This window comes from Macrotis lagotis, chromosome X (genome assembly GCF_037893015.1).
Source record: "Macrotis lagotis isolate mMagLag1 chromosome X, bilby.v1.9.chrom.fasta, whole genome shotgun sequence".
In the NCBI taxonomy this organism is placed as follows: domain Eukaryota; kingdom Metazoa; phylum Chordata; class Mammalia; order Peramelemorphia; family Peramelidae; genus Macrotis; species Macrotis lagotis.
Genome location: NC_133666.1, coordinates 113,780,887 through 113,803,412, shown reverse-complemented (window position 1 = coordinate 113,803,412; position 22,526 = coordinate 113,780,887).

Sequence of the window (22,526 nt, the reverse complement as noted above, 5' to 3'; positions counted from 1 at the left end):
AAAGATTTTAAAAAGGGATAAAGAAAAAAACTGTTATCCAATACCCAGCAAGGGAAAAAGATTCTCATAACTCTTGAGAATTGTAACTCTAACAGAGAGAATATACTTAGTGAGAAGTGATGTACACTCATGACTTAGCTGTGAGACTGCTACACAATGGGATAAAAGTGGCTATATCTCTACTTGGGAGAAAGACTCTAATAACTCTAAAGAATTGTAACTCTATTATAGAGAGAATGTACTTAGCTAAAAGTAATGGATACTCAAGATTTTCTATGATTCAGATAGAATGATTTAAAAACACTTCCTCCTTAAAAGGGGGACTTTACATTAAGAGGGACAAAAGACCTATTGTAATAGAGGGGAAGAAGGGAAGAGATGAGAAACACCTAAATCTTCCTCTCATCAGACTTGGCTTAAAGTTAGCTTACACACACACACTCAGTTAACTTAAAAAATCCAAGTATTAAAGGGGAGAAAAGGCAGGGGGCTCAGAGCAGGGAGGGGGGAGAAAGATAAAAACTAACAGAAGGAAGGGAAGGGGAAAAGGGAAAAAAGGGAAAGGGGAAAGAAAGGGGAGGGGGTGGATAGAGGTGGGTAAACACACTGAAGGTAGTGATATTCAGAAACAGAATACTGGGGAATATAAATAAGGGGGAAAATACAAACAGACTAAAGATAACATGGAGGGCAATAAAGAGTTAGTAATTATAACATTGAATGTGAATGGGTTGAACTCTCCCTTAAAATATAAATGAATAGCAGAGTGGATTATAAACTAGAATCCTACAATATGCTATTTACAAGAAATTCATTTGAAGCAGAGAGATACATATAGAGTAAGATAAAAGGTTGGAGCAAAATATATTTTGCTTCAGATGAAGTGAAAAAAGGAGGGGTAGCAATCCTTATCTCAGACAAAGCAGTTGCAAAAATAGATAGTTTTAAAAGAGATAAGGAAGGAAACTATATCCTCCTAAAAGGCACCACAGATAAAAAAGTGATTTCAATACTGATTATGTAGGCACCCAATAGGATAGCATCCAAATTCTTAGAGGAGAAGCTGAAAGAACTATAGGAAGACATAGTCAACAAAACTCTACTAGTAGGAGACCTCAACCTCCTCCTCTCAGATGTAGATAAACTGAATCATAAAATAAACAAGAAAGAACTTAAGAAGGAAAATAGATTGTTAGAAAACCAAGATATGTTCGACTTATGGAGGAACTGAATGGGGATACAAAGGAAGATACCTTTGTTTCTGCAGTACATGTCACAAAATTTGACCATGCCCTAGGGCATAAAAACCTAATAATCAATTGCATAAAGGCAGAAATACTGAATATATCTTTCTCTAGTCGTAATGCAATTAAAAATCCATATTTAATATTGGGTCAGGGAGATATAGACCCAAAACTAATTGGAAACTAAATAACTTTATTTTAAAGAATGAGTGGGCAAACAACAAATTATAAAAAGAATTATTTCATCCTAGATAATGACAATAATGAAACAAAATAACAAAACCTATGAAATACACTCAAGGAGGCTGTCAGAGGATATATTATATCTTTAAATGCATGCATGAATAAATTAGAGAAAGAGGAAATCAATGAACTAAAATTTGCAACTAAAAATATAGAGAAAGAATAAATTAAAACACCCCAATTAAATACCAAATTAGAAATTCTAAAAATGAATGGAAAAATTCATCAAAGCAAAAGCAAAAAAACTATAGAATTAATGAATAAAACCAAGAGTTGTTTTTATGAAAATAACCAAAAAAATGATAAACCTCTGGTCAGTTTGATTAAAAAATAAGAAAGAAGAAAATCAAACTCCTAGTATCATAAATGAAAAAGATGAACTCACCACCAATGAGGAGGCAATTAAAGTAATAATTCAGAACTATTTTGCCCAACTCTATGCCAATACATTTGACAATCTAAGCGAAATGGATGAATATTTACAAAAATATAAAATATTATCTATTTATTTTGAATGATGTTCTCTATTGCTCATGAACTGTTTTTCTTTGCATAGATCTGACAGGAAAACTACTCCTTGATCATCTAGTTTTCTTATAATATTGTCTTTTATGTCTAAATCCTGTATCCATTCCCATTTTGATTTTATCTTGGTATAGGGTGTGAAGTGTTGGTCTAATCCAAGTTTCTAGCATACTAACTTCCAATTTTCCCAGCAGTTTTTGTTGAAGAGAGTGTTTTTATACCAATAGCTGGACTCCTTGGGTTTATCAAACAACACATTACTATAATTGTTTCTTGCTATTCCACCTAGTCTATTCCAGTGGTCCACCACTCTATTTCTCAGCCAATACCAGAGAGTTTTGATGGCTAATGCTTTATAATATAATTTTAGATCTGATAGGGTTAAGCCACCTTCGTGTACACTTATTTTATTGAATCCCTGGAAATTATTGACTTTTTATTTCTCCCCATGAATTTACTTAGCACGTTTTTCTAACTCATTGAAGTAGTTTTTTTTGGAATTTTGATGGGTGGCACTAGACAAGTAGTATAGTTTTTGTAGAAGTATCATTTTTATTATGTTAGTTCAACCTCCCCATGAGCAGTTGGTGTTTGCCCAGTTATTTAAATCTGATTTTATTTGTGTGAAAAGTGTTTTGTGATTGTTTTCAATATGTTTCTGAATCTGCCTTGAGAAATAGAGTCCCAGGTATTTTATATTGTCTGAGGTTACTTTGAATGGTATTTTGCTTTCTAGTTCTTCCTGCTGTATCTTGCTAGTCATATATAGAATAGTTGAGGATTTATGAGGGTTTATTTTATATCCTGCAACATTGCTAAAATTGCTAATTGTTTCCAGTTGTATTCTGGATGATTTCTTTGGATTCTCTAGACATACCATCATGTCATCTGCAAAGACTAAGAGTTTTGTCTCTTCCTTCCCAATTCTAATTCCTTCATTTGTTTTTTCCCTTCTCTTAGCGCTGAAGCAAATATTTCTAATACAATATTGAATAGTAGTGGTGATAATGGGAATCCTTGTTTCACTCCTGATCTTATTTGGAATGCCTCTAGCCTCTCCCCATTAAATATAATGCATGTTGATAGTTTCAGATAAATACTGCTTATTATTCTAAGCAACAGTCAATTCATTCCTACATTCTATAGTGTTTTTAGTAAGAATGGGTGCTGTAGTTTGTCAAAAGCTTTTTCAGCATCTATTGATATAATCATATAACTTCAGATTGGTTTGCTGTTGATATAATTAATTATACTAACAGTTTTGCTAATATTGAACCAACCATGCATCCCTGGAATAAATCCTATTTGGTCATAATGTATTGGCCTAGTGATAACTTGTTGCAATCATTGTGCTAAGTTTATATTTAAGATTTTTTCATCTATATTCATCAGAGAGATAGGTCTATAATTTTCTGTCTCTGTTTTAACTCTTCCTGGTTTAGGTATCAGCACCATATTGGTGTCATAGAAAGAGTTAGGCAGAGTTCCATCTCTCCTTATTTTTCCAAAGAGTTTATATTAGAATTTGAACAAATTGTTCCTTAAATGTTTGGTAGAATTCACTTGTGAATACATCAGACCTTTGGAGATTTTTTTCTTAGGGTGTTCAATGATGGATTGTTGAATGTCTTTTTTCTGAGATATGGTTATTTAGGTATTTAATCTCCTTTTCATTTAAGCTGAGCAACTTATATTTTTGTAAATATTCATCCATTTCGCTTAGATTGTCAAATTTATTGGCATAGAGTTGGGCAAAATAATCTGAATTATTACTTTAATTGCATCCTCATTGGTGGTGAGTTCATCTTTTTTCATTTATGATACTAGGAGTTTGATTTTCTTCTTTCTTTTTTTTTAATCAAACTGACCAGAGGTTTATCATTTTTTTGATTATTTTCATAAAATCAACTCATGGTTTTATTCATTAATTTTATAGTTTTTTTTGCTTTTGCTTTGATTAATTTTTCCATTCATTTTTAGAATTTCTAATTTGCTATTTAATTGGGGTGTTTTAATTTGTTCTTTCTCTAACTTTTTAGTTGCAAATTTTAGTTCATTGATTTCCTCGTTCTCTAATTTATTCATGCATGCATTTAAAGATATAATATATCCTCTGACAGCCTTCCTGAGTGTATTTCATAGGTTTTGTTATTTTGTTTCATTATTGTCATTATCTAGGATGAAATAATTCTTTTTATAATTTGTTGTTTGCCCACTCATTCTTTAAAATAAAGTTATTTAATTTCTAATTAGTTTTGGGTCTATATCTCCCTGACCCAATATTAAATATGGATTTTTAATTGCGTTACGAGTAGAGAAAGATATATTCAGTATTTTTGCCTTTATGCAATTGATTATTAGGTTTTTATGCCCTAGGGCATGGTCAAATTTTGTGACATGTACTGCAGAAAAGAAGGTATCTTCCTTTGTATCCCCATTCAATTTCTTGCATAAGTCAAACATATCTAGGTTTTCTAACAATCTATTTTCCTCCTTAATTTCTTTCTTGTTTATTTTATGATTCAGTTTATCTACATCTGAGAGGAGGAGGTTGAGGTCTCCTACTAGTAGAGTTTTGTTGACTATGTCTTCCTATAGTTCTTTCAGCTTCTCCTCTAAGAATTTGGATGCTATCCCATTGGGTGCCTACATAATCAGTATTGAAATCACTTTTTTATCTGTGGTGCCTTTTAGGAGGATATAGTTTCCTTCCTTATCTCTTTTAAAACTATCTATTTTTGCAACTGCTTTGTCTGAGATAAGGATTGCTACCCCTCCTTTTTTTCACTTCATCTGAAGCAAAATATATTTTGCTCCAACCTTTTATCTTACTCTATATGTATCTCTCTGCTTCAAATGAATTTCTTGTAAATAGCATATTGTAGGATTCCAGTATATAATCCACTCTGCTATTCACTTATGTTTTAAGGGAGAGTTCAACCCATTCAAATTCAATGTTATAATTACTAACTCTTTATTGCCCTCCATGTTATCTTTGGTCGGTTTGTATTTTCCCCCTTATTTATATTCCCCAGTATTCTGTTTCTGAATATCACCACCTTCAGTGTTTTTACCCACCTCTATCCACCCCCTCCCCTTTCTTTCCCCTTTCCCTTTTTTCCCTTTTCCCTTCCCTTCCTTCTGTTAGTTCTCATTTTTCTCCCCCTCCCTGCTCTGAGCCCCCTGCCTTTTCTCCCCTTTAATACTCGGATGTTTTTAAGTTAACTGAGTGTGTGTGTAAGTTAACTTTAAGCCAAGTCTGAACAGAGGAAGATTTAGGTGTTTCTCATCTCTTCCCTTCTTTCCCTTCATTACAATAGGTCTTTTGTGCCTCTTAATGTAAAGTCCCCCTTTTAAGGAGGAAGTGTTTTTAAATCATTCTATCTGAATCATAGAAAATCCTGAATATACATTACTTTTAGCTAAGTACATTCTCTGTATAATAGAGTTACAATTCTTTAGAGTCATTAGAGTCTTTCTCCCAAGTAGTGATATAGCCCCTTTTATCCCACTGGGTAGCAGTCTCACAGCTAAGTCATGAGTGTACATCACTTCTCACTAAGTATATTCTCTCTGTTAGAGTTACAATTCTCAAGAGTTATGAGAATCTTTTTCCCATGCTGGGAATTGGATAACAGTTTTTTTTTTCTTTACCCCTTTTTAAAATCTTTTTCTGTGTCTCTTGAACCTCCTGTTTGATGTTGAAATTTTCTATTTAGCTCTTGTTTTTTCATCAGGAATTACTTCCATTTCGTTCAATGTCCATCATTTTCCCCTGGAGGAGAAGGCTCTGCTTTGCCAGATAGTGGATTATTGGCTGCATTCCAAGCTCACTTGCTCTTTGGAATATCTCATTCCAAGCCCTAATCCCTTAATGTTTATGTAACCAGGTCCTACATAATCCTTACTGTGACTTCTTGGTATTTAAATTGTTTCTTTCTAGCTGCTTTCAGGATTTTCTCTTTTATCTCATAGTCCTGGAATTAGGCCACAACATTCCTTGGTGTTTTCATTTCAGGATTTGTTTTAAGAGGGAAAAAGCTAATCATTGATTTCACAAAAATTGTCATACTTTTGGTATATAATTAGGCAAAATACATCCAGATTTCATTGGTGATGAATTTGTCCTTCTCATTTTTGATACTGGTAATTAGATTTTCTTCTTTGTTTTTTTTAATTCAAAATTACCCAAAGGCTGAGGTTTTGTTTTATAGAACCAACTCTTATTTCTGTATTATTTCAACAGTTTTTTAACTTTCAATTTTATTAATCTCTCCTTTTATTTTCAGAATTTGATATTTAATTGGGGATTTTTGATTTGTTCCTTTTCTAGTATTTTAAGTTGCATTCCCAATTCATTGATTTGTTCTTTCTATTTTATTCATGAAAGCATTTATAGACATAAAATTTCACCTAAGTACTATTTTATCTACATTCTATAAATTTTGGTATGTTGTCTCATTATTGACATTCTTTTTGATAAAATTATTGATTATTTTGTATGATTTGTTACTTTACTCACTCATTTAGGATTACATTATTTAGGTTCTAATTCATCCTTTTTTTGTTTTTTGCTTTTGTCAGATAATGGGGTTAAGTGACTTGCCCAAGTCACTCAATTAGGCAATCATTAAATGACTGAGGCCAGATTTGAACTCCGGTTCTCCTGACTCCAGGGCCAATGTTCTATGCCCTGTGCCACCTAGCTGTCCTGGTTCTAGTTTATTTTTAATCTATCTTTACATGACCTTTTATTATACATAATAATATTTGTGCTTTCCTCAGCACTGATTTCCAGCTGCCATTGATGCTTTCTTCTGAGATCGTGTATGGAGTGTCTCTGTTGTACAAGTAGCTTTCTCTTGGTCAGGCCTCTTTTCTTACTTTCCCTCATTTTTAAAGTTAAACTCTGTTCCTGTGACATAGAAAGCACTGCTTCAAGTTTCTTGAATTGGGATCAATGTCCTGGTCACTGACTTTCTGTTTTCAGTCCTGCATTGCAGCCAGCCCACAGAGCTGTGGTGGCCCAGCCTATTTCTTTCTAGATTCTGTGATATCTGCTGTGCTAGGGCTCAAGGCCTCACAGGTAGCCTGCTTTGCCATTGCTCTGCTGAGCCAAGACTACAGGGACTAAGTTGTTGAACTATGCTGTGCCTGAGAATCTCCCATTGGCCTTTCCAGGCACTTGATGGTCTAAGTTCGGTTCTTCTTTTACCCAAGTGAGACAGATGTTTTTTTGAAGTCCTTCTAATTTCTCTTGGGCTAGAAAATTGTTTTTCTCTCTTTTTTGGGGGATTCTGTTGCTCCAGAATTATTTTAGAAGCTTGATTTAATGTTTCCAAGGCAAACTTTAGAGAACTTATAAAACTATCTGGCTTCTCAGTGCCATCTTGGCTCTCCCTTTGCAACCCTTAGCCACACTTAATTCCAGTTCGCAATTTCCTTTTCACAATTTCTGGTTGCTTGGAGATTGAACTTTGTAATATAGCTCACTTTTCCTCTCCTTATGAACACTCTGTAATTCTCTTCAAACATAGCATTTGAGGAAAATTATTATTCTTTTTTAAAATTGTATAATTAATTTACAATTATAATTATATATAGTAATAAAAATTAGAATTTAATAAATAATGAAAAATATTACAATAGATACATAGGTGATGCAAAAACAAAAGCTAACAGCTCTCTCATGTCACATATTTGTATTTTGATAAATCTTTCTGAAAATAAATCACCTTACACATAAGGAAAGCAAAAATGGTGTTTTAGACATATTTTCAGGTCAGCTAATAGTTATTGTTGGATTGATTGCTTTTGTTTGCTTATTATGTTTTATTTTATTTCTTTGTTTTTGGCAGTCCTAAATTCATACCTACTTCAATGATCTTTCATTCGTATGAACATTACTATCCCCTAGCTAAACCAGAAAAGTTGAAAAAGAATTACAATCACTAAGCTTACACTTAGTTGCTCCAAACTGAAGTTGATGTACAATATATTTTGACCTGTTAAGATGATTTCCTTTCAGCTTCCAAGAAATATTTCATGACTTTGAAGCTATGTGATCTCTACCGCAGATTTTTCCTCTTCAGTTATGAAGTTATTCTTTGGTTCCTCAATGAAGACCTAGCATTTTATTGTAAAGCAAAACACAAATCCAATTTCAATCGTATATATAATTGTAAAAATATCTACATCTACATTTATAGCTATGCACATGTATACACATATTCATAGATAAATATGTAAAATATTTTATATTTTTTTAAAAATTTATTTTTATTTTTTCATTCATATACATATGTATATTTTTGAGTTAAAAAATTTTCTTCCACCCTCCCTTCCCACCCCTTCCCCTCAATGGCAAATATACAGGTTAGCATTGTATATATACATATTTTTTGATAAACACATTTACAGATTAATTATTTTCAGCATGAGGAAGTAGGATTAAGGGACAGAAATACATAAGAGATAATTTTTATAAAATGTTCATCAGTTTTTTTTGTTTTGTTGTTTTTTGTTTTGCTTTGCTTTATTTTGTTTTTCTTCCTCTGGATTGGGATGACATTGTCCAAAGACAGTCTAAAATGGCTGTCCTTGCTCTCTGAATTGCTAAAAGGAGCTGCTTCCATGAAGGTTGATCATTTCACAATGTTGTTGTACATTGTTGCCTTGATTCTGCTCCCTTTGCTCAGCATCAAATCTCATAAGTCATGCTGTGCATTTCTAGAGTCTGACCATTTATGGTTTCTTATAGAACAATAATATTCCATAGTATTTATGTACCATAGCTTGTTTACCATTCCCAAATTGATGGGCTTCCCCTCAATTTCTAATTATTTGCCATTTCAAAAAAACATTGTTATGAATGTATTGGAACATTTGTGACTTTTCCCATTTTTCCTGATTTCGTCTGAATATAGGCCTAGAATTGGAATTGCTGGGTCAAAGGGAATGAACATTTTTATTGCTTTTGGGGCATAGTTCCACATTGCTCTCCAGCAAGGTTGGATCCTTTCACAAATCCACCAGAAATGAATAAATGTCCCCATCCTCCTACAACCTCTCCAACATAAATCATTTTCTCTTTTTCTCATCTTGATCCATCTGATATGTGTGAGGTAATAACTCATTTTAATTTGCATTTCTCTAATCAATAATGATTTAGAGCAATTTTTTCATATGATTACTTATAGCTTTAATCTTTTCATTTGAAAACTGTCTATTCATATCCTTTGACCATTTATCAATTGGGGAATCATTTGTAACCTTATAAATTTGCTGCAATTCTCTATACATTTTAGAAATGAGACTTTTATCAGAACTCCTAGTTGTGAAAATTGTTTCCCAGCTTTCTGCTTTCCTTCTAATTTTGGCAGCATTGATTTTATTAGTGCAGAACCTTTTTTAATTTAACTATAATCAAAACCATTCATTTTGCAGTTTATAATATGCTCTAATTCTTGTTTAGTCATAAATTTATCCCTTTTCTAGGTCTATTTTTAGGTCTAACTTCCTAGGTCTATTGATTTATCTATGATCATTTTTTGATATATTTCATGGCATATATTTTCATTACTCAAATATATGTGAGAATACATGTGTGTGTGTGTGTGTGTGCGTGCAATCTTTAGGGCTTCGCCTTGATGGTTTTAGTTCTGAGGCCCACTGGCTTTGAGTACTCTAACAGTATCATTCTTTACGTCTGTAAATTATAATGATGTATCAAAGTAATTCTAATGCAGTTACTGTAGCATGATTTAGATTTCAATTTTAAAGCACGATCTAGATACAATATTAGATCATTCTCTGAGGAAATTTTGTTTATTCTGGTCTAGGAAAGAAAAGTCTCCTTTTGTACCAAAAATTTTTTTTAGTTTTAAATGGTCAAAAAAGTTGCAAATGAGTCATAACTGGTAACAAGAAATGACATAAAAAAAATCAAAAAGGAGAATGAAGCTACTGCACACAGCAAAGCCCAAAGCCCAAAAACTATGGTTACTATGGTGCTGAATCATTATTCCAATTACCAGGAAGAGATGGTAGATTCCAGGCATCTGACCAAGTTATAGTGTTTAAACCTGTAAACTTTATTTGAAATAAAATATGGTACAGTTAGATAATAATATTTCAGAAAAATATAGACTATTTAATAATCTGTTAAGCAAATGGATATTTCAGTGAAATAAGTTTTATTTAAATTTAAAGAATGTAAAGAAATACTGAGTCTCTACCATTTTCTTCTTGAGGGTTATGCTACCTATTTTTGTTTATCTTGATTTTGAGACTTGAGGAAGAACAAATTGAGTACTTTTTCTGAGTACTTATCAGATTTTGAGAGATTAAAAGGGACCTAAGAGTCCATTGTTTTGACATTTGTAGAAAATAAGACCCATGTTGGTTAAATGACCTACTTATGATTATCTAAGATTTGATCTTAGGTTCTCTAACAAAAAGCTAGAACTCATTTGTATAATTATGCTGTCTTAATTTCATTTAGTTATTCTTTCATCTCCTATGTTTACAAATATCATGGGGGGGAAAAGGCAGTTGGAAATTAAAAGATGACAGGCTTACATCATGGTACATGATGCAAATATGTGGTAGAACATGTACTAAATGTGGATGAATATTAACTGAGCATGATTTCCTGGTCTGCTTTTTATAAACTAGAATTTTAGGAAAATCATGAAGTGTGATGCCTTCATCAGGAAGACAATGGTGAAATTCAGACCTCTAGGTTCTTTAGATTGTTGTGACAAAAGTTGCCTGCAAATCTTTTCAGACCCTATAAATATAATATATAATCTATTATTATAATATCATTACACTAAAAATATTAATTAATCTTTGTTTTATGAGCTGTATATTCCACCCAAGATTTCTAAGAACTTTCTCTGTCAAACAGAAGTTTATACTTAGTCTATGAGGTACAGGGAGTCACGAGATTTTATTGATTTGCACAAGAAAATCTATACTTTAGGAAAATCATGAAAGATAAACAGCAGGGTGTTGTAGATTTTTAAAAGACCTATCAGTCATATTGTTTTATATACAATAGACTCCCACATGTTAATATGCCATCAATACTAATATATTACCTATTTCTACTTTATACCTTATAACATAAAAAGAGTTAATCATTCAGTCAGTCAACTTACATTTCTTAATCATCTATTTGACAAGCACAGGGCTAATTTTTAAGATTTAAAAGGAAAGGCAAAATCAAATAGAAGGAAATAAATAAAACAGAAAAAACCTTAGTTCTTTTTCTCAAAGTCTAAGAAAGAAAACAATATACAAATAGTCATATACAAGAAAGATATCTACAGAATATATTGGTTGGTTAAGATTCTGGATTAATGCCCTAAGAAGGAAATTAATAATAAGGAAGAAAGGGACAGTTTTCTTGAAGTAAGTAAGATTTTAATTTGAGACTTGAAAAATTCAAGGAGGGTAAGAGATGGAGTTGAGGTGAAGAGTTCATATGCCATCCAGTGAAAATGTCAGAGTCTAGATGTAGTATATTTAGGAGCAGTAAAGGAACTATCTTCTTCTTCCTTTTTCTTTTTCTTCTTCTTTTTCCTTCTTCTTCTTCCTTCTTCTTCTTCTTCTTCTCCTCTCTCTTTCTCTCTGTCTCTGTCTCTGTCTCTGTCTCTCTCTGTCAAGGGCCAGCTCTCTCTCTCTCTCTCTCTCTCTCTATATATATATATATATATATATATATACATATATATATGTATATATATATATATCTTTTGTGACCTTTTCCATCAGAAATATGTATATATTCTTGCTCTTTGAATGGATTTGTTGGCTCTCCAGTAAACTGTGACCTGGGACAAACTCTGGAGGTGAATGTAAAAGGTTTTTCTGATAAGGAAGTCTGAAGATTTCTAAGGATAAATATTGTAAATTTACCCAGGAAATTGTGAAGCTGGGTCTCTTTTAACCAGTCATTCCTGAGGTAAATTTTTGTTATAAAAAGCCTGAGTATCCAAGATTAAACCAGTAGGGTTGTATGATGACCTTGCATGTACGTCTCTATTTGACCTTACTCATAAGTCAATGTCCAGACACACATCAGAATTATTGTGGGCAATATCTGGTGTCCAAAACAGGGATGGACCTGGAGGAGAATTAGTCTTGAAAGGAAAGACATTGTCTGAACATCCTGTGGGTCAAAAAAAGAGTGCTCTAAAGGGACAAGCATGTATTGAGGTAAATGTTTTTTTCCATCAAGTCTAAAACAGATAGCATTAAAATGGGACAGGGACAGTCTAAGGATAGAGGATATTATTTGAAAGAGCTAAAGCAGATAGTTAAAGAAAGAGGCTTGGGGGGCTAGGTCACATAGTGTATAAAGCACTGGCCTTGGAGTCAGTAGTACCTGGATTCAAATCTGGTCTCAGACACTTAATAATTACCTAGCTGTGTGACCTTGGGCAAGCCACTTAACCCCATTTGCCTTGCAAAAACCTAAAAAAGAAAAAGAAAAAAAATGCTTGTTAATAACAACAAAACATTTGGAAGTATTTATTGAATGTATATAAAAATGTTGTCCTAGATTTCCAGAAGGAGTACTAAGTACTGAAAAATGGGAAACTGTGGAGAAGCAGATGAGTGACCACTTTAAACAGGAAGGTCAGGAGGCATTTCCTATAGTCTTTTCATTGTGGAATATTTTAAAAATCTATCTGACTCCACCTGGAGATGTTCCTTTGGCTCAGAGGATATTAGAAGTTGATGTAGATATTCAAACTATTCAGCAGGAAGATAAGAACAAAAAGAGTGGTGACTTTTATCTCCAACAGCATCTCCTCCTAACTTTAATAACCCACCTTTAGACTTTATAGTCTAAAGAAGAAAACAGGAACAGAGATAATGGGCATATGAATGTTCAAAAGGCTGCTCAAAGAGCATTGGATAAAGGAGAGGAGATTCCATGGGACATGAGAGTTATTGTTCTCTTTTCCAGTGCTTGAGAGACCTGATCCAAAGATTCCAGGGTTGTTTTGAGAGAATACAATAATTTAAATCTTAAAACATTTAAAGAATTAAAATCAGCAACAAACAATAGCCCATATGTTTAAACTATGATGGAAATATTAGCTAGACAAATATTAGACCCAGAAGATTGGACCACGATGCAAAAACTGCTCTTATACCAGGAGATTACTTAGTATGGAAAACTGAATTTTTTGAGAATTGTACTAGTCAAGCTAAAAGAAATGAAGCAGTAGGGTTAAGAATAACATTTGAAACACTCTAGCACTGGTCCACCCACAGAAGTAGATAATCAAATTGGGTATAGTTTACAGGCACATGAAAAAATAGCCATTGCTGTGAAGCAGGCATGACTAAAATTGCCTGAAAAGGAAGAAGGCAATACTTCATTTACAAAAATAAAACAAGGAGTTAATGAAGATTTTGCACAATTACTAGCTAGGCTGCAACAGGCAGTTCAAAAGGAGATCAGACAGCTTGTTTACTCATGGCTCTTTTTATCTAGATCTTGAAGTTAACTGAGAGAGGAAATAAGAAAAAGCACTAGATTAGAGAGAGAAAATTGTTTCTTGAAGACTTGATAAAATAAAATAAAATGTTAAAAATGTTAAAAAGAGAATTTTTTGAAGTTATAGAAACAGAGAAAATGACAGTATTTTGTAGATGAGAAAAGTATGTGTTAAATAAACAATAACAAAAGAAATACTATTTGACATTAAGAAAGCTTTGAAGAAGTAAATTTCAGAAAGACAAGATGATCAGCTTCATTTTAAAGTATATAATTTGATTATTACAGAAAATAATGGGATAATTGAGGATCTAAAAATAGAAGACTCCCCTCCCAGAAAATATTTAGGGCTGTTCCTTTAAAAAGAAGTTATTTAGTTTACTCTAAGCTGAAGGGGGACAAAGGATATTCTAATTAGACTGAGGGATTTTTGAGTGACTGTTTGCCTTCTCAAAAAATATAGTTATTTATAGTTAAAATCAATAATTGTTAATTGTTAAAACCTTTGAATAGAAAACTGTATTGTGAAAAATGGAATGTTTTCTGTGTTTTTTCTCTGTTTTCTTGAAGATTTGCCACCTTTGGTGGTGTTTGTTTTTGTTTTCCAACTGGAGTGTGTATGTTTATCTCCTATTTTGTTGTTTATTGCCTTTATGTAATGTTTAAAGGGAGAGCAAGGTGGGGTTACCCTGGATTTCAGGGGCCTCCCTGGTTTTAAATGCTCTGACTCTGCTTATGTGTCTATATGTGTTTTCTTTAAAATACAGGCAGAGAGAAGCTCTCAGCTGTCTCTCAGGCCTGCTGGTCTCTGTGATCTGATTGACCAATATTTTCCATTTCCCTCTTTTAAAAATTAGATCTTTTTTCCCAAAACTCATGATTGGTGCCAAAAAAGGAGATTTTCCTGAGAATCATGTTGTTTGCGAAGGAGAAGGTGTTCTATTATTTTCTCTTGTTTTCTATTGTTTCTTTTCTGGTCTGATAGACTAATAGAATTTTATTTACTGTTATGGCATATTATACTTATAAAGGACCTAGAAGACATTGACGTTGTCCCTAAAATTATTTTTGACTGGTCTTAATTAGCATGTTAATATATATTAATGTATATAAATATATATATATAAAATATAAAAAATTGGGTGAAGAAGGAATGATAAACAGTAAAACATTATTGGTGCATACTAACTTGATATCTCAAAATGTGAAGAGTCTCCAATTCCAAGAACATCATTTTGTCAGTGAGGATAGAAAGCTCTTTTAAGTTAGAATGTTGAGAATTTAGAATAGCACTGATACAGATAAGAAGGGTTTGAAAACGTTTATAATTTGAAAGAGAACTATAAAGAAACTTGTAATCATAAAAAGGAATTTTAGAAACATCTGGTCTCAAGAAATTTTTATGTATTACAGAGTTTTAGGGAGTGAAAGGAATATGCATTAAACTGAAATTTGTTATGTATAATTAGTAAACTTTGTATAAGAACAGATTCACACAATTTTTTTGAAACTTTAAGATTGTGTTACAATAACAAACAATGAATGAATTGAAATAGCTTCCATCACCTTTGTAAAGATTTGTTAAAAGAAAACTGGAGAATACTTTGCCAACAATATTATTTCTCTCAAGGTCATTTGGCCCAGAGAGAATGTGAAAAGCTGTGCTCTTCCACCTAGTGTTTCTTAAAGGGAATAGTTTTATGTAAAATCAAAGTAACTTATTTAATATCTGTTATTTAAGAAGAAATACAGGCAATAATACAAATTTCAGAGGCTATACAAGGTGTGATTGATCATTTATTCTATTGTTTTTCTGTTACAGGAATACTAAATTCTATAAAAACAGATAATGGCCCTGGATATACTTCTATGGCATTTAAACAAATCTGACTACATTGCAATATAAAACATATTACAGGTATTCCTTATAACTCCACTGGTCAAGCTTTAGTTAAGAGGAGACATAAAGATCTTAAGTGAATTTTGGTAGTGCAAAAAAAAGGGGAATATATAAGAACAAAAGGAAACAAAAGAAGAGAATAAATCTCATCTTATATATCATGAATTTTTTAACATTGAATAGTAAACAATTAAAAACTCCAGAAAGATTTTTAATAAGGATATGAAAGATGAAAAGAGATGGGCATGATCAAGTAGAAGGACCCTAAGACATCAACAATGAAAATAACTGGATCAATTATTAATCTGGGGTTGAGGATATGCTTCTGTTTTGTCCACAGATGGAGAAACTGGATACTAGAAAGATCAGGCCATGCAGACCAGCTGAATCAAGTAATATAGAAAATGACTAATTTACTCTTAAGATATCTAAAAAGAAAAGATAAGAGGAGAAGGAAGGACAGACTATGCAAAAGGGGAGCACATCATGGACTTATGGGACAATTTGTGATGTTTACATTACTCATGAACAATTTGGGGAACTGTAAAAGGAAATGAATATTGGATTTATGTTCAAAATGCTCCATGGGCAACTACTCTACAATGGGGAGAGAGTCTGGCTGAAATTGTATTAATAGGGAAAGCTGCAAATTATTTGGATATAACACAATTCCTACTGAATATATCAAAGAAGAGCTGCTGAGAAGAGAAGTTAGGCATAAGTTTTCTGCTTTAAATCCTTTGACACCTATATGTTTTTTGTAAAATATGTACTGATGAATCATGTGTTAAGTTAAACTAATCACTCAACTCATCCAAATATTTATAACATGGGAGCATTTAGGACTTTAGAAATGTCAGAAATTCCATTTATAGAAGGTATTAAAGGAAGAAAGATATTTCTTACAGAACCTCCTTGTTTAGATTTACATGCTTGGTATTTCAAAAATGAACATTGTCCACCCTGGGTTACCTGTCACACACCAAATAGAAGAATTTATGACCATTCTGTTTTTCTACATGTGTGGAATTGTCCTGAGAGAATTATTCCATGAGGATATTCCAGGCTATATTAAACCAATTATATACCTAGAAATAGGGTTAACTAATTCCAAGATATGGAAGGCTATGGCAGCAATAGATGAGGTAAGGTTATACAATGGAATAAGACATTGGGCAAAATATCTTCTGCAGAAAAGAAATTGTCTGTGACTTCATGCACAGGACCAGATATTGCTTTCAACATGGGATCTTTCAAAAATGTCAATATTGTCAGAAAAATTGAGGGGTATAATGTTAGCTATTACAATTGCACTATTCCAACATGTGTAAATAAGGAAGTGATGGATGATGATGTTTGATAAGACAGCCAAAATTTACTCTAATAACCACAAGGTAGAAGGTTGGTATATATCTCCTGCTGATGAGTTCTTAGAAAAGGTATTAAAGAGAATTAGGTAAAAGATATGTGTTAGTTGCATTTTGTTTGGAATATTAAGTCTTATGGTGGACATTGTGGCAGACACTTCTACAGTTATTTCTGTACAAGTGGTGAATGAGGGAAAAAATAGAAGCTAAATATATTCAAAAATTATCAGAACATGTTGCTATAATATTAAAGACTCAGGAGAGAATTAATGAAGTTATTTGTCATTTGATTAATGTATTACAAACCTCTGTAATGAATATAGGAGATCATGTGGATGCAATCGAAATGAGACTACAATTGCAATGCCATTATAGATTTTCTGCTATATGCGTTACTCCTTTAAATTATAATACCTCACTTATTCCATGAGATAATATAAAAATTATTTGATTGTAATGTGGTATAATGATTCTATAACTATAGATATGAATCAATTGCATAAAACTGTTAATGATATTGCATTTACACCTAGAATGGAAATGGACTTAGGTATTGATAATTTGCTTAACTTTGTTGAAAGGTTTCACCTATCAACCAATAGGTTGATACCTATTAGGGCCAGCTCCTGATAGTGACTTACATATATCTTTGGTGACCTTTTCCATCAGAGATATGCATGTATTCTTGCTCTTTAAATGGATTTGTTAGCTCTCCAGTGCACTCTGACCTGGGACAATCTGTGGCTCCTGAGATGGTTGTGAAAGGCTTTTCTGATCAGAAAGTCTGCAGATTTCTTAGGATAAATTTTGTGAATTTATCCAAGAAGTTGTGAAGCTCAGTCTCTTTAAACTGGTCATTCCTGAGATAAGTTTTTATTATAAAAAGTCTGAATATACAAAAATAAACCAATAGAGTTGCATCACAACCTTGTATGTACGTCTCTATTTGACCTGACTCTCAAGTGAATGTTTAGACACAGAGCTATTGTGGGTTCTCTCTCTCTCTCTCTCTCTCTCTCTCTCTCTCTCTCTCTCTCTCTCTCTCTCTCTCTCCTCTCTCTCTCTCTCTCTCTCCATCTTTAAATGTATATATATATATATATATACATATATATATATATGTATATACACATATATATATCCATATGTGTGTATGTGCTTAAATAAAAATCTATGCTTATCCTCTATTAATGCAAATATATAAATGCATTTATATATTTGTATACACATTCATACTTCATAACATTTCTCTGCAACTTGCCTATTCCAAAAAGTGTTATTGTCTTTTAATTGTCATCGACCCTCTGAGAATAAAAGATAAACAACAAACAACCACAACATATCTGATTCTTCGTGATGCTGTTTTTATAGGATATCTTTGGCAAAGATACTCGAGTGGTTTGCCATTTCCTTCTCCAGTTCCAAATGTAAAAGTCAAAATTTCTCTATATGAAAAAAACTCTCTATCTATCTATCTATCTATCTATCTATCTATCTATCTATCTACCTATTTATCTACCTATATTGTTTTTCTTTAGATCATAGTGTTTCATTTTATTGCACTTACAAAAGCCCTTAGTAGTATTAGAGTCTCTTAGATTCATTAGTCTGCCAAAGGGACTCATGTCATAAAACAATTAAGAATTCCTACTTTTGGTTAGTAAGGACATGGGAATATCTGAGAATACTTTCATAAAATTCTTATAGATGAATTGTTAGTGATTTATGGGAAAAAATACCATGGGAAAGGAGGAGAGTGCCATAGCAGTAGAGATGAGTAATTCTTCTAATGGTCAAAAAAGAGAAAGTTCTCTCCTCAAATTCTGATAGATATTTTTGTGCCTCTTACTTAACTCTATGATAGAGATATAAAGCTATGTATGTCCTTATTTGTCACACATGTGTCTCTTGGATGTACCATAATCTCAATGGCAACCATTAAGCCTACAAGACAGCAGGGATTCATTTTACTAATTAATCCATAAGGGATTTTAATATTTAATTTGTATACAAAATTGGCACTGTATTTAAGCCACCAACCAAGAGGTCTTGTCAAAGTCTCCCTGAGGTGTATGAAAGCTTGTCCTAAATAAGAATAAATCTTCCAGCTTTCCAAGCTGCATAATACAAGGAACCTTTTGGAAAGAGTAGAAAAAAGTTAAAATTTACTCTTATTGGATTCTGATGATAGCCTACAGGTTGAGGATTTAAGACTCAGAACAACTGGAAAAAATAGAAAATTCTTGCTATATACCCACTCTAGTCCATGATCCTTACAGTTAATCAGTATATAGTAGCTATATAGTTCCTTAGACTGATAAAAATTTAAAGAAAATTATTAAACATGGCCCATAAGGAAACTCTCCACCCAACCATCTGAAAGTATCCTTCCACTTATGTTTTGAGATCAAATTCTCTCCCTCCCCACATGAAGAAGGCAAGCAATAAAAAATAGGTTATACATATGTAGTCATCTATAATACATTTCCATATAAGTCATTCTGGGAAAGAAAACTGATCTCCCCTCCAAAAATACAAAAATAAATTAATGAAAAAGTATTATCTTTGGAGATGGACAACATCTTTCATCAAATGTCCTCTAGAATTGACTAGATCATTGTTAGCAATTATTACTAATTATTGATAATAATTGATCATCAAACAATCTTGCTATTACTGTATGCAGTTTCTCCTGGTTCTGCTTATTTCACACAACATCAGTCCACATTAGTCTTTCCAAGTTTTTTCTGAACTCTTCCTGATCATCATTTCTTAAAGCCCAACAGCATTCCATCACAGTCTCATACAGCAACTTGTTTAACAACTGCCGAATTGAAGGACAACTTCACTTACAGTTCTTTGTCACCACTAAAAGAATTGCTTTAAAAATTATTTCATACATATAGATCCTTTTCCTTTAAAAAAAATCTTGGGCAACTAGATGATGCAGTGGATAGAGCAGCAGCCTTAGAGTCAGGAGGGGGACCTGAGTTCAAATCCAGTCTGAGACATTTAATAATTACCTAGCTGTGTGATCTTGGGCAAATCAGTTAACCCCATTGCCTTGGAAAAAAATATAGAAAAAATATATCTTTTGTAAATCAGAACTAGTGGTGTATTGGTACTTTAAAAAGTATGCATGCTTTTATAGCCCTTTGGGCATAATTCAAAATTTCTCTTTAGAATGGTTGAATCAGTATATATAACTTCACCAATAGCACATTAGTATTTTAGTTTTCCTACATATACTCCAACATTTGTCATGCTTCTTTTTTGTTATATTTGCCAATCTGACAGGTGTGTGATAGTAACTTAGGATTGTTTTAATTTGTATATGTAGTAATTTAGAACTTTGACTATTAATTGAAAAATAACTCATTTCTAAAAGTTTGACTCCGTTTTCTATATGTTTGAGAATTTAAGCCTCTTTCAGACAATCTCGCTATAAATTATATTTCACAGTAATGACTGACAATATATTTACCTCCATTCTATTTTCCCCCTATTTATCTCTATTCCTCCTCTCTCTCTCTCTCTCTCTCTCTCTCTCTCTCTCTCTCTCTCTCTCTGTCTCTGTCTCTTTCTCTTTCTTTCTTTGTTTTTGGCCTATTTATTCTCAAATTGGCTTGCTTTTTACTTTTATCTCTCACAAATTGCCCTCTTTTCTATCAGCTTCCCTCCCTTTTTTTTATGTCCTTCCCTTCCTATTTTCCTCTATGATAAGATAGATCTCAACATCCAGCTGAGTGTGTATATTATTCTATCTTTGGCCCAGTTTTGATGAGAGTAAGGTTCATGTACTTCCTTCTCAGGTACCCCATTTTCCCTCCACTGTAAATCTCTTTCAGGCCTTTTTAATGTCAGATAATTTATCTCATTTGACATTTCCATTTCCTACTTTCATAGTGCATTCTTCTTTCTCATCCCTTAATTTTATTTTTTAGAAAATTATATCATACTCATACCTCAACTTTCTGTCTGCATATCCTATTTCTTATTGCTCTAATAATGAGAAAGGAGTTATAAAAATAATTTCCCCATAGTTTTCCATAAACAATTTAATCTTTTCAATTCATTTGGGATCTCTTTCCTATTTACCTTTCTATGTCTTCTATGGCATCTTGTTTTTGAAAGTCAAATTTTCTATTCAATTCTGGCATTTCATCAAGAATACTTAAAAATTCTCTATTACTTTGAATATCCATCCCCTACTCTCAAAGGATTACATTCATTTTGCTGAGTAAGTAATAATTAATGGTTGTAATTCTAGCTCTTTTGCCCTCCAGAATCTCATATTTAAACCCTCTGATCCTTTAATGTTTTGCTAAATCTTGTGTTAACATAACAATGACTCCATGGGATTTGTATTATTTCTTTCTGGTTGCCTGCAGTATTATATTGTCTGGAAAGTTTGAAATTTGACTATAATAGTCCAGGGAATTTTCATTTTCACATCTTTTTTAGGAGGTGATAGGTCAATTCTTTCAATTTTTATTTTACCCTCTGGTTCTCTAATATCAGGGTAGTTTTCCTTGATAATTTCTTGAAAGATGATATCTAGCTTCTTTTTCTGATCATGATTTTTGAGTTCAATAATTTTAAATTATCTCTCCTGGATCTATTCTCTCTCTCTCTCTCTCTCTCTCTCTCTTTGCAATACAATGATGTTAAGTGTCCTGGTCAAGGTCACACAGCTAGGTAATTATTAAATGCCTGAGGCCAGATTTGAACTTATGTTCTACTGACTCCAGGGTCTGTGCTTTATCCACTGTACCATCTACCTGCCCCCTGGATCCATTTCCCAGGTCAGTTATTTTGATAAAATTTCATATTTTCTTTTTTTGTTCATTCTTTTAGTTTTGTTTTATTATTTCTTGATTTCTTTGGGTGCTTTTTTTGCAAGGCAATTGAATTAAGATTTATGCCCAGGGTCACACAACCAGTAAGTATTAAATGTTTGAGAACAGATTTGAACTCAGGTACTCCTGATTCCAAGGCTGGCACTCTATCCACTGAACCACTTAACCCTAACTCTTGATTTCTTATAAAATCATTACTTTTCACTTGCCCAATTCTAACTTTTCAGGACTTATTTTCTTCAGTGAGCTTTAATAACTCCTTTTCCATTTGACCAACTTTGCTTTTCAAGGAATTCTCCTTACTGTTTCTCTTTTTATATTTCTTTTACCATTTGACCTAGGTGTTACTTTCTTCCACTGTTTTTTGTGTCTACTTTACCAAGCTGTTTAATTTTTTCTTGTAGCACTTTCATTTGTCTCCCCAGTTATTCTTCTAAATATTTTTTGAGCTCTTCCATGATTTGAGACAAAGTCATATCACTCTTGGAGGCTTTGAATGCAGAAATTTTTAGAATATTGTCTTCTGAGTATGTCTTTTGATCTTCCTTGTCACTATAGTAACTTTCCATGGTGAGATTTTTTTTCTCTTGTTTCTCTTTTCCCAGCACATTCCTTGAAAGTTTTTACTCTATGTTAAAGTGAGGTTCTGCCAAGTGAAGAGGGGCATTCTCCCAAGCTTCAGAACTTTTGTGCAACTCTTTTAAGAGGTCATTCTGAGAACCTATAAGCTTGTGGTTCTTCCAAGATAGTATGATCTAGGGAGGGGTGTTTTTACTGCTTTCTTGTACTGTGCACTGCTTTATGAGCAACCATAGCACTCTTTTCAACCTTCAAACTGTGACCCAGGGTCCCTGCTTCCTTGTGGTTGCA